The following is a 13,089-nucleotide window of genomic DNA, read 5'->3' as shown; positions in this document are numbered from 1 at the left end:
GCAGATGTGTTTTTTTTGCCTGTGGCTTGGGTTAGACTGGATCTGTCTAGATGCTGGCTTGGGTTAGGTTTAGGGTTAGACTAGACCTGTCTAGATGCTGGCTTGGGTTAGACTAGACCTGTCTAGATGCTGGCTTGGGTTAGACTGGACCTGTCTAGATGCTGGCTTGGTTTAGGGTTAGGCTGGACCTGTCTGGATGCTAGCTTGGGTTAGGTTTAGGGTTAGTCTGGATGCTGGCTTGGGTTAAGGTTAGGCTGGACTTGTCTGGACGCTGTCTTGGGTTAGGTTTAGGGTTAGGCTGGACCTCTCTGGATGCTGGCTTTGCTTTGGTTTGGGTTAGGGTGGACCTGTCTGGACGCTGGCCTGTCTGGAGCCTAGACTGTTCTGCTAACATCATCAGAGCAAAAGAACAACGTCTGCACTCAGTTTGTTGTTTTCATGAACTCGTTTTTAATTATAGCTAAAGTTTGTATTTCTATGGATTCCGCAACGCGGTCAGCCATTAAGGCTGGGACCGCAAGTTTGTGTAGCAGTTAGCTGCTAACCAGCATGAAAACAGAGCAGGCTAATGCTAGCACTGCTAGCCAGCATGAAAACAGAGCAGGCTAATGCTAGCACTGCTAGCCCACAGGTGTTTTTGTCCACGGCTGGGCACAAAGGCTTCAGGTGTGAGATGAATTAACAAAGCAAATTTGAGGATAAGGCTGCCTAAATTCTGTCAGCATATTGACTGAAATACTCGCGCTCCTAAAACACTAGGCCCAACTTCCGGGATGCATACAAGGCCCTCCCCCACCCTCCTTCCAGCAAATCTGACCACGGCTCCATTTTGCTCCTCCCTAACTATAGGCAGAAACTCAAACAGGAAGTATCCATGCTAAGGACTATTCAATGCTGGACTGACCAATCGGAATCCACGCTTCAAGATTGTTTTGACACACGGACTGGGATATGTTCCAGGTAGCTTCCGAGAATGATATTGATGTATACACTGAAACGGTAACTGAGTTTATCAGGAAATGTATAGGAGATGTTGTACCCACTTGTACTATTAACCTCTCTAGGCTAAGGGGCAGTATTTTCATATGACCATTTTAAAGACAAGACTCTCGTTAATCTAACCACACTGTCCGATTTCAAAAAGGCTTTACAACGAAAGCAAAACATTAGATTATGTCAGCAGAGTACCCAGCCAGAGATAATCAGACACCCATTTTTCAAGCTAGCATATAATGTCACAAAAAGCAAAACCACAGCTAAATGCAGCACTAACCTTTGATGATCTTCATCAGATGACAGTCCTAGGACATTATGTTATACAATACATGCATGTTTTGTTCAATCAAGTTCATATTTATATCAAAAAACAGCTAGCTCTATATTGTCCGTATCTTCATTCAGCCACGTCTCGGTGAAACATAAGATGTTAGTTTTTAATGTCTCGTTGGTAGGACAATCTTAATCGTAGGTCATCAATTATATTTTCCAATGATTGCACATTAGCAAGAAGAATGGAAGGCAATCGGAGTTGACTCGCTCGCCTTCGGACTCTCAGAAGGAAGAAGAAGCCCGATCTGCGGCCTCTTTTCCGGCGCCTTTCCCAGCGTCTTTTCTTCATCTACGATGGCTCACCTAATTTAGTTCACAGGGCCATTGTCTTAATCACCAAAGCCTATAGGCCGGGGCTACAGTCATTATGAACTAGAGTTTATAGGCATTTATTTATAGGACTAACGAGCTTGTGCGGGCACTCAGCACGTGTGTATGTTAGGAGTGGTCAGAACACAATTGAATAAGGGAAAGGAACGAGATGGTAACAACAACAATTTGTTGCAAGTTGGGGAGGGGGCTAATAGCTGAACAACAGACTATTCAAACTTTACTAAAGAATAGTCTAATAGCCGATCTAGGTGTGAAAAACCACCCTCCTATCACAGGCCAGATTTGCCCTAACGACCAAAGGGTAGCTTGCTACTCAATGTAATAAAGTCATGACTTCAAATAAGTTACCTTACACGTTATGTTGGCTGACAATTTGTTAGCTACGCTGTCCTTACCAACCACGTAGCATTACATCAGTATGTACCAGTATGTTAGCTAGCTACCTAACGTTAGTAGTTATACATCAAACTTGCCAGTATATTAACTATATTAACTACTACAGCACCTTTACAGTCACCAACACTCTGGTTAACACAAAAACTGCCTTACCAGCTCAGCTAGGGCGAGTAAAATGGTCAGAGTGGTCTCATTTGTATCTGGAAGTAGCTAGATAACATCAGCTTGGGTGCTTGATTGCCGTTGTAAGGCCAGAATGCTCAAATCAACCCTAATCCTTGGCCCGAAATTCAAGTGTGCGCTCCGAGAGCGAAACGGTCTGAATTTACAAACTGACAATCTGGCTTTGAATTTATGAGCGTCACGTTGTACAGCGCCATATTTTCTGTTCCATCCTAACGGAAACCCAGAAGGTTTTTAATTTTTCATGGAATAGAAACCATAATATTAATCAAATTAATGAAGCAAGTAACGTTACCAGTCAAAAGTTTGGACACACCTACTCATTCCAAGATTTTTCTTTATTTTTACTATTTTCTACATTGTAGAATAGTGAAGACGTCACAACTATGAAATAACACTGGTCTCCCGCGTGCCCCGTATTCTGTAGTACAGACATGGCCTGCTCTCCCTTATGTAAGGAATAAGGCACTTTCCCATGTTTACTACAGTATGTATTGTAGACTGCACCGTAGCCTAATAAACAAATAAACACATTTCGTTAAATAATGATAAAAAATACTCATTCAAAATGCAGATGTTGATTTAGTTATGGATCCATAACGACTTACTATGGGAATAAATATCACTGATTTAGAGAAAATTTGGAACAAAGTTGTCTATTGAAGGCAAACAATTTAGAATCCTCCAATCCTGTAGCCTACTCCCAACCGTCAAGTTGTACAGCGCCATATTTTCCATTACATCCCAACGGAAACCCTGAGGGTTTCGTTTTTCATTGTTCTCTGAACAGAAACACCACAATATTAATCTAATTAATTAAGCCACATTTCTTGAAATCAATCCCATATACTATGTTATTACAAAAAAGGTTTTAAATTTTCTAGTAATGCCAATACGGACGGAATACTATCAAATGTTCTCAAAGATGCCCTCTGGTGGTCAAACTAGAAATAACTTGCAGTAATAGAAAAAATGGCTGATAATTAAATGACATGCCACAGAATGCTGCAGCAGCACGCAAGGTATGTATTGCAGGACCAAATCGGAAAGATAGGTAGGAGCATAACCATATAATGCTTTGTAGGTTAGCAGTAAAGCCTTGAAATCAGCCCTAGCCTTAACAGGAAGCCAGTGTAGAGAGGCTAGCACTGGAGTAATATGTCAAATGTTTTGGTTCTAGTCAAGTTTCTAGCAGCCATGTTTAGCTTTAACCTCTCATGGCTAGGGGGCAGTATTTTGAAGTTTGGATGACAAACGTGCCCAAAGTAAACTGCCTGTTACTCAGGCCCAGAAGCTAGGATATGCATATGCATGGTAATATTGCATATAAAACACTCTAAATAATGTCTCTGCGTATAAAAGAAGTGATATGGCAGGCGAAAACCTGAGGAAAATCCATCCAGGAAGTGGGATATTTTTGATGAGGGTACTTTTCTATTGAATGCCTATACAGTATGTATTTGGATAGGACCCAAATTGCAGTTCCTATGGCTTCCACTAGAATTCAACAGTCTTTAGACATTGTTTCAGGCTTGTATTCTGAAAAACGAGGAAGAATGAGAACATTCTTTCAGTGGACTCTAAATGAACCAGAGCTGTTTTGAGCGCATGACCGATGTGCGCCGTTCATTGTTTTTCTTTTCTATTGAAGGCCAGTTGAAATATTACCAATTATTTAGACAATAGACAACCTGAGGATTAATTATAAACATCATTTGACATGTTTCGACAAACTTTAGAGGTACCATTAGGATGTTTTTGTCTGCATATCGTGACCGCCTTTGAGCCAGTGGATTCTCTCTCTCGGAGGACCTGAGCCCTAGGACCATGCCTCAGGACTACCTGGCATGATGACTCCTTGCTGTCCCCAGTCTACCTGGCCGTGCTGCTGCTCCAGTTTCAACTGTTCTGCCTGCGGCTATGGAGCCCTGACCTGTTCACCGGACGTGCTACCTGTCCCAGACTTGCTATTTTCAAATCTCTAGAGACAGCAGGAGATACTCTCAAAGATCGGCGATGAAAAAGGCAACTGACACTTACTCTTGAGTTGCTGACTTGTTGCACCCTCGACATCTACTATGATTATTATTACTTGACCATGCTGGTCATTTATGAACATTTGAACATCTTGGCCATGTTCTGTTATAATCTCCACCCGGCACAGCCAGAAGAGGACTGGCCACCCCTCATAGCCTGGTTCCTCTCTAGGTTTCTTCCTATGTTTTGGCCTTTCTAGGGAGTTTTTCCTAGCCACCGTGCTTCTACACCTGTATTGCTTGCTGTTTGGGGTTTTAGGCTGGGTTTCTGTACAGCACTTTGAGATATCAGCTGATGTAAGAAGGCGCTATATAAATACATTTGATTTGATTTTGATTACTGAACAAAACGCACCAACAAAACAGAGTTTTTGGGACATAAAGAGGGACTTTATCGAACAAAACAAACATTTATTGTGTAACATGGACTCTTGTGACTGCAATCATATGAAGATCATCAAAGGTAAGTCATTTTATCGCTATTTCTGACTTTTGTAATTCCTTTACATAATCTAATGTTATGCTTTCGCCGTAAAGCCTTTTTGAAATCGGACAATGTGGTTGGATTAACAAGAAGTTTATCTTTAAAATGGTGTAAAATAGTTGATTGTTTGAGGAATTTGAATTATGAGATTTTTGTTGTTTTGTATTTCGCGCCCTGCTATTCCATTGGCTGTTGGCTAGGGGTTCCGCTAGCGGAACGTCTGTCCTCAACATTAATATACTATGCGTCTGATCTATCATGTCTTTAATATCTCAATGTTCAAAATGTTCGAATCCAACAACTGAAACAGTTCCTTTCCAGGATGACTCTTTCAGAATTGCGCTGATGAATGTTGATGATGGTGATTTTGTCAGGGTTACCCTCATTGGCTGATGTGCAATAAAGAGAGACACTTCTATGATCACCTGTGTGCTCCATCTCAAGTGCTGTCAGGTAATTTCTCTCTCAGGTATTGCCAATGCTCTTCACTGACCAGCCAGTCTTGGTTGTAATTGTTATCCTTCACGCCTCTACATAAGACTTGAATTGCCCTCACATATATTTTTGGAGTTGCATGATGTTTGGGTGATATTGGTTGCATGACCTCATCCTCAAAGAGATGTAACAGTTTCACCCGCCTTCAGCTGGTAACGTTTGATTCATGCAGTCTCATCTTCTCTGAAAATGCAACAAGATGTCTTCCATGGTACAGGATAAGTGAATGTGAGCTCCTGCTGCCATATGCCTGCATGTAGGACTCAAGGTCTTGAGGTGGGCCATAGTTGGGGTTAGGGTTCTACCCCCCATTCCTGAAGTAGCCATCACAACTCTGAGATTAGATGACTCCTCTTTCAAGGCTGCGATGATGTGCAGTTGTTTCGGTGTGAATGGTACATGTCCAGTGTGTCCTCTGCTCCTCCTGGATGCACAGATTTCTCCCCGAGGAAATGCTGAAAAAAATCTTGTTGAACAGCAAAGAGTCTTCAGTTCTCTTAAAGTATGTGACAGTCCTCAGGGTCTCAGGGCCTTTTGACTCCAACTCATGAAAACATCTCTACAGGGTCAGATGAAACCTTCTTCGCTGGCAATCTGCTGTTGTCCCTGTCAGGACTGTTCAACACCTCAACACATTGCTGCATGCCCAGTGTTCACCACCTCCACACACTGCTGCATGCCCAGTGTTCACCACCTCCACACGTTGCTGCATGCCCAGTGTTCACCACCTCAACACATTGCTGCATGCCCAGTGTTCACCACATTGCTGCATGCCCAGTGTTCACCACCTCAACACATTGCTGCATGCCCAGTGTTCACCACCTCAACACATTGCTGCATGCCCAGTGTTCACCACCTCAACACGTTGCTGCATGCCCAGTGTTCACCACCTCAACACGTTGCTGCATGCCCAGTGTTCACTGCCTCAACACACTGCTGCATGCCCAGTGTTCACCACCTCCACACGTTGCTGCATGCCCAGTGTTCACCACCTCCACACGTTGCTGCATGCCCAGTGTTCACCACCTCAACACATTGCTGCATGCCCAGATGCTTCATCATGCTCTTCCTTGTGGCCTTGGAAGCTGTAGCTGTGACGGCCAATACAGAAAGTGGAACTGGTAGGAGTGGCCGCAGCTCGCCAACCATACCACTTCCTAAAAACAAGAACATACAGTGCCTTCTGAAAGTATATAGACCACTTGTCATGTTCACATTTTGTTACATTACAGCCTTAATCTACAATGAATTAAATGATTTACCTTTGCTATGAGACTTGATATTGAGCCCAGGTGCATCCTGTTTCCATTGATCATCCTTGAGATGTGTCTACAACTTGACTGGAGTCCACCTGTGGTAAATTCAATTGATTGGACATGATTTGGAAAGGCACACACCTGTCTATATTTATTTTATTCGTCCTTTATTTAACTAGGCAAGTCAGTTAAGAACAAATTCTTATTTACAATTCCTACCCCGACCAATCCCGGATGACGCTGGGCCTATGGGACGACAATCACGGCCGGTTGTGATATAGCCTGGAATCAAACCAGGGTCTGTAATGACGCCTCTAGCACTGAGATGCAGTGCCTTAGACTGCTGCGCCACTCGGGAGCCCCTATAAAGTATCACAGTTGACACTGCATGTCAGAGCAAAAGCCATGAGGTCGATGGAATTGTCGTAGAGCTCAGAGACAGAATTGTGTTGAGGCACAGATCTGGGGAAGTGTACCAAAAAATGTCTGCAGCATTGAAGGTCCCCAGGAACACAGTGGCCTCCATCATTCTTAAATGGAAGTAGTTTGGAACCATCGAGACTCTTCTTAGAACTGGTTGCCCAGCCAAACTGAGCAATCGGGGGAGAAGGGCCTTGGAGTTTGCCAAAAGGCACCTGAAGACTCTCAGACCATGAGAAACAGGATTATCTGGTCTAATGAAAGCAAGATTGAACTATTTGGCCTGAATGCCAAGCGTCACGTCTGGACGAAACCTGGCACCATCCCTATGGTGAAGCATAGTGGTGGCAGCATCATGCTGTGGGGATGTTTTTCAGATGCAGGAGCTGGGAGATTAGTCAGGATTGAGGCAAAGATGAATGGAGCAAAATACAGAGATCCTTGATGAAAACATCCTCCAGATTGTTCAGGAGCTCCAAAAGGGGTGAAGGTTCACCTTCGAACAGGACAACGACCCTAAGCACACAGCCAACACAACGCAGGATATCCTTGAGTGGCCCAGCCCCAGAATCCGGACTTGAACCCGATCGAACATCTCTGGAGTGACCTGAAAATAGATGTGCAGCGATTCTCCACATCCAACCTGACAGATGGTGAGAGGATCAGCAGAGAAGAATGGGAGAAACTTCCCAAATACAGGTGTGCCAAGCTTGTAGCGTCATACCCAAGAAGACTTGAGGCTGTTGTCGCGGCCAAAGGTGCTTCAACAAAGTACTGAGTAAATGGTCTGAATACTTACACTACCGTTCAACAGTTTGGGGTCACTTAGAAATGTCCTTGTTTTTGAAAGAAAAGCAGATTTTTTGTCCATTAAAAAGAACAAGTTGATCAGAAATGCATTGTAGACATTGTTAATGTTGTAATTGACGATTGTAGCTGGAAACAGCAGATTTTTTATGGAATATCTACATAGGCGTACACAGGCCCATTATCAGCAACCATCACATCTGTGTTCCAAAGGCACGTTGTGTTAGCTAATCCAAGTTTATCATTTTAAAAGCCTAATTGATCATTAGAAAACCATTTTGCAATTATGTCAGCACAGCTGAAAACTGTTGTTCTGATTAAAGAAGCAATAAAACTGGCCTTCTTTAGACTGGTTGAGTATCTGGAGCATCAGCATTTGTGGGTTCGATTACAGGCTCAAAAAGGCCAGAAACAAAGCACTTTGTTGTGAAACTCGTCAGTCTACTCTTGTTCTGAGAAATTAAGGGTATTCCATGCGAGAAATTGCAAAGAAACTGAAGATCTCATGCAACGCTGTGTACAGTGGCTTGAGAAAGTATTCACCCCCTTGTCATTTTTCCTATTTTGTTGCCTTACAACCTGGAATTAAAATTGATTTTTTGGGGGGTTTGCATCATTTGATTTAAACAACATGCCTACCACTTTGAAGATGCAAAATATTTTTTGTTGTGTAACAAACAATAAATTAGACAAAAAAACAGAACTTGAGCGTGCATAACTATTCACCCCCCAAAATCAATACTTTGTAGAGTCACCTTTTGCAGAAATTACAGCTGCAAGTCTCTTGGGGTATGTCTCTATAAGCTTGGCACATCTAGCCACTGGGATTTTCACCCATTCTTCAAGGAAAAACTGCTCAAGCTCCTTCAAGTTGGATGGGTTCCGCCATTACCCCCTTATCTCAGCTCGCTGGTCACCATAGCAGCACCCACCTGTAGCACGCGCTCCAGCAGGTATATCTCTCTGGTCACCCCCAAAGCCAATTCCTCCTTTGGACTCCTCTCCTTCCAGTTCTCTGCTGCCAATGACTGGAACGAACTACAAAAATCTCTGAAACTGGAAACACTTATCTCCCTCACTAGCTTTAAGCACCAGCTGTCAGAGCAGCTCACAGATTACGGCACCTGTACATAGCCCAGCTATAATTTAGCCCAAACAACTACCTCTTTTCATGCATGTTAACATTAGAAGCCTACTCCCTAAGTTTGTTTAACTCACTGCTTTAGTACACTCTGCCAACCCGGATGTCTTAGCCGTGTCTGAATCCTGGCTCAGGAAAACCACCAAAAACCCTGAAATCTCCATCGCTAACTGTACCATTTTCTGCCAAGATAGAACTGCCAAAGGGGGCGGTGTTGCAATCTACTGCAAAGATGTTCTGTATTACTATCCAAGTCTGTACCCAAACAATTCGAGCTTCTACTTCTAAAAATTCACCTTTCCAGAAAGAAGCCTCTCACTGTTGCCCCTTGCTATAGACCCCCCTCTGCCCCCAGCTGTGCCCTCGATACCATATGTGAATTGATTACCCCCCATCTATCTTCTGAGCTCGTGCTACTAGGTGACTTAACTGGCACATGCTTAACACCCCGGCCATCCTACAATCTAAGCTTGATGCCCTCAATCTCACACAAATTATCAATGAAGCTACCAGGTACAACCCCAAATCCGTAAACACGGGCACCCTCATAGATGTCATCCTAACCAACCTGCCCTCCAAATACACCTCTGCTGTTTTCAACCAGGATCTCAGCGATCACTGCCTCATTGCCTGCATCTGTAATGGGTCTGCGACCAAACAACCACCCCTCATCACTGTCAAACGCTCCCTAAAACACTTATGCGAGCAGACCTTTCTAATCGACCTGGCCGGGGTATCCTGGAATGACATTGACCTCATCCCATCAGTAGATGATGCCTGGCTATTCTTTAAAAGTGCCTTCCTCACCATCTTAAATAAGCATGCCCCACTCAAAAAATGTAGAACTAGGAATAGATATAGTCCTTGGTTCACTCCAGACCTGACTGCCCTTGACCAGCACAAAAACATCCTGTGGCGTTCTGCATTAGCATCAAATTGCCCCCGTGATATGCAACTTTTCAGGGAAGTTAGGAACAAATATACACAGGCAGTTAGAAAGCTAAGGCTAGCTTTTTCAAACAGAAATTTGCATCCTGTAGTACTAACTCAAAAAGCTCTGGGACACTGTAAAGTCCATGGAGAACCAAGGCTGTCAAGTCTGCCTTTCACGGTTGTCGTTGGTTAAGGAGGACCAAAATGCCGCTGGTATATGTATGCTCATCTTGACTTTTAATAAATTCCAAAATGAACACCAAAATAACAAAAAAGAGAACGACCGATCAACAAACAGTCTGACAAGGCTAAACTCAGAACAATCTCCCACAAACACACAGACAAACACACCCAACTAATATAGGACTTCCAATCAAAGGCAACACCACACAGCTGCCTTCAATTGGAAGTCCACCCCAATTAACTCAACATAGAAACAGACTACCTAGACTAAACATAGAATACATGAATCTCAAACAGTGCCCAAAAACCCCCGGAATACTAAATCAAATGCCCTTACTACAAAAACACCACCCTGAACCACATAAAACAAATACCCTCTGCCACGTCCTGACCAAACTACAATAACAATTATACCTTATACTGGCCAGGACGTCATTTGAGAAACCAAGGCTGTCGAGTCTGCCAATAAGAATGTGGTGATTGACAGAGTCGAAAGCCTTGGCCAGGTCGATGAATACGGCTGCACAGTAATGTCTCTTATCAATGGCAGTTATGATGTCGTTTAGGAACTTGAGCGTGGCTGAGGTGCACCCATGACCAGCTCTGAAACCAGATTGCATAGCGAAGAAGGTACGGTGGGATTCGAAATGGTCGGTAATCTGTTTGTTAACTTGGCTTTCGAAGACCTTAGAAAGACAGGGTAGGATAGATATAGGTCTGTAGCAGTTTGGGTCTAGAGTGTCACCCCATTTGAAGAGGGGGATGACCGCGGCCGCTTTCCAATCTTTGGGAATCTCAAACGATACGAAAGAGAGTTTGATCAGGCTAGTAATTGGGGTTGCAACAATTTTGGCAGATAATTTTAGAAAGAGAGGGTCCAGATTGTCTAGCCCGGCTGATTTGTATGGGTCCAGATTTTGCAGCTCTTTCAGAACATCAGCTGTCTGGATTTGGGTGAAGGAGAAATGGTGGGGGCTTTGGCGGGTTGCTGTAGAGGGTGCCGGGCAGTTGACCGGGGTAGGGGTAGCCAGGTGGAAAGCATGGCCAGCTGTAGAGAAATGCTTATTGAAATCCTCAATTATAGTAGATTTATCGGTGGTAACAGTGTTTCCTAGCCTCAGAGCAGTGGGCAGCTGGGAGGAGGTGCTCTTATTCTCCATGGACTTTACAGTGTCCCAAAACTTTTTGGAGTTAGAACTACAGGATGCAAATTTTTGTTTGAAAAAGCTATCCTTTGCTTTCCTGACTGACTACGTGTATTGGTTCCTGATTTCCCTGAAAAGTTGCATATCGCAGGGACTATTCGAGTAACGCCGAGTAACGCCAAGGTCCTTCACAGTTTTATTTGAGATGACTGTACAACCATCAAGATTAATTGTCAGATCCAACAGAAGATCTCTTTGTTTCTTGGGACCTAGAACTATCATCTCTGTTCTGTTCAAGTTTAAAAAATAAAACATTTGCCACCATCCATTTCCTTATATCTGAAACACAGGCTTTCAGGGAGGGCAATTTTGGGGGCTCATGATGTTTCATCGAAATGTACAGCTGTGTACCGTCTGCATAGCAGTGAAAGTTAACATTATGTTTCCAAATGACATCACCAAGAGGTAAAATATATAGTGAAAACAATAGTGGTCCTAAAACAGAACCTTGAGGAACACCGAAATGTACAGTTGATTTGTCAGAAGACAAACCATCCACAGAGACAAACTGAAATCTTACCGACAGACAAGATCTAAACCAGGCCAGAACTTGTCCGTGTAGACCAATTTGGGTTTCCAATCTCTCCAAAAGAATGTGGTGATCGATGGTATTAAAAGCAGCACTGAGATCTAGGAGCACGAGGACAGATGCAGAGCCTCGGTCTTACGTCATTAAAAGGTAATTTACCACCTTCACAAGTGCCGTTTCAGTGCTATGATGGGGTCTAAAACCAGACTGAAGTGTTTCGTATACATTGTTTGTCTTCAGGAAGGCAGTGAGTTGCTGCACAACAGCTTTTTCTAAAAATGTTGAGAGGAATGGGAGATTCGATATACACGGATAATTTTTTATATTTTCTGGGTCAAGGTTTGGCTTTTTCAAGAGAGGCTTTATTACTGCCACTTTTAGTGAGTTTTGTACACATTCGGTGGATAGGTAGCCATTTGTTATATTCAACATAGGAGGGCCAAGCACAGAAAGCAGCTCTTTCAGTAGTTTAGTTGGAATAGGGTCCAGTATGCAGCTTGAAGGTTTAGAAGCCAAGACTATTTTCATCAATGTGTCAAGAGATATAGTATTAAAAAACTTGAGTGTGTCCCTTGATCCTAGGACCTGGCAGTGTTGTGCAGACTCAGGACAACTGAGCTTTGGAGAAATACGCAGATTTAAAGAGGAGTCTGTAATTTGCTTTCTAATGATCATGATCTTTTCGTCAAAGAAGTTCATGAATTTATCACTGCTGAAGTGAAAGCCATCTCTTGTGGAATGCTGCTTTTTAGTTAGCTTTGCAACAGTATCAAAAAGAAATAACCCTAACCCAAGCCAGCATCCAGATAGGTCCAGCCTAACACTAAATCTAACCCAAATCCAGTGTCCAGACAGGTCAAGCCTAACCCTAAACTTATCCCAAGCCAGCGTCCAGACAGGTCCAGCCTAACCCTAACCCAAGCCAGCGTCCAGACAGGTCCAGCCTAACCCTAACCCAATCCAGCATCCAGACAGGTCTACTCTAACCCAAGCCAGCATCCAGACAGGTCCAGACTAACCCTAACCCAAGACAGCGGCCATACAGGTCCAGCCTAACCCTAATCCAAGCCAGCGTCCAGACAGGTCCAGCCTAACCCTAACCCAAGCCAGCATCCAGACAGGTCCAGCCTAACCCTAACCCTAACCCAATCCAGCATCCAGACAGGTCTACTCTAACCCAAGCCAGCATCCAGACAGGTCCAGCCTAACCCTAACCCAAGACAGCGGCCATACAGGTCCAGCCTAATCCTAAACCTAACCCAATCCAGCATCCAGACAGGTCCAGTCTAACCCAAGCCAGCATCCAGCCAGGTCCAGCCTAACCCTAACCCTAAGCCAAGACAGCGTCCATACAGGTCC

Source organism: Salmo trutta, chromosome 31, assembly GCF_901001165.1.
Source record: "Salmo trutta chromosome 31, fSalTru1.1, whole genome shotgun sequence".
NCBI lineage: Eukaryota > Metazoa > Chordata > Actinopteri > Salmoniformes > Salmonidae > Salmo > Salmo trutta.
The sequence above is the reverse complement of the archived record's forward strand: the minus strand, read 5'-3'. Positions refer to the sequence as shown.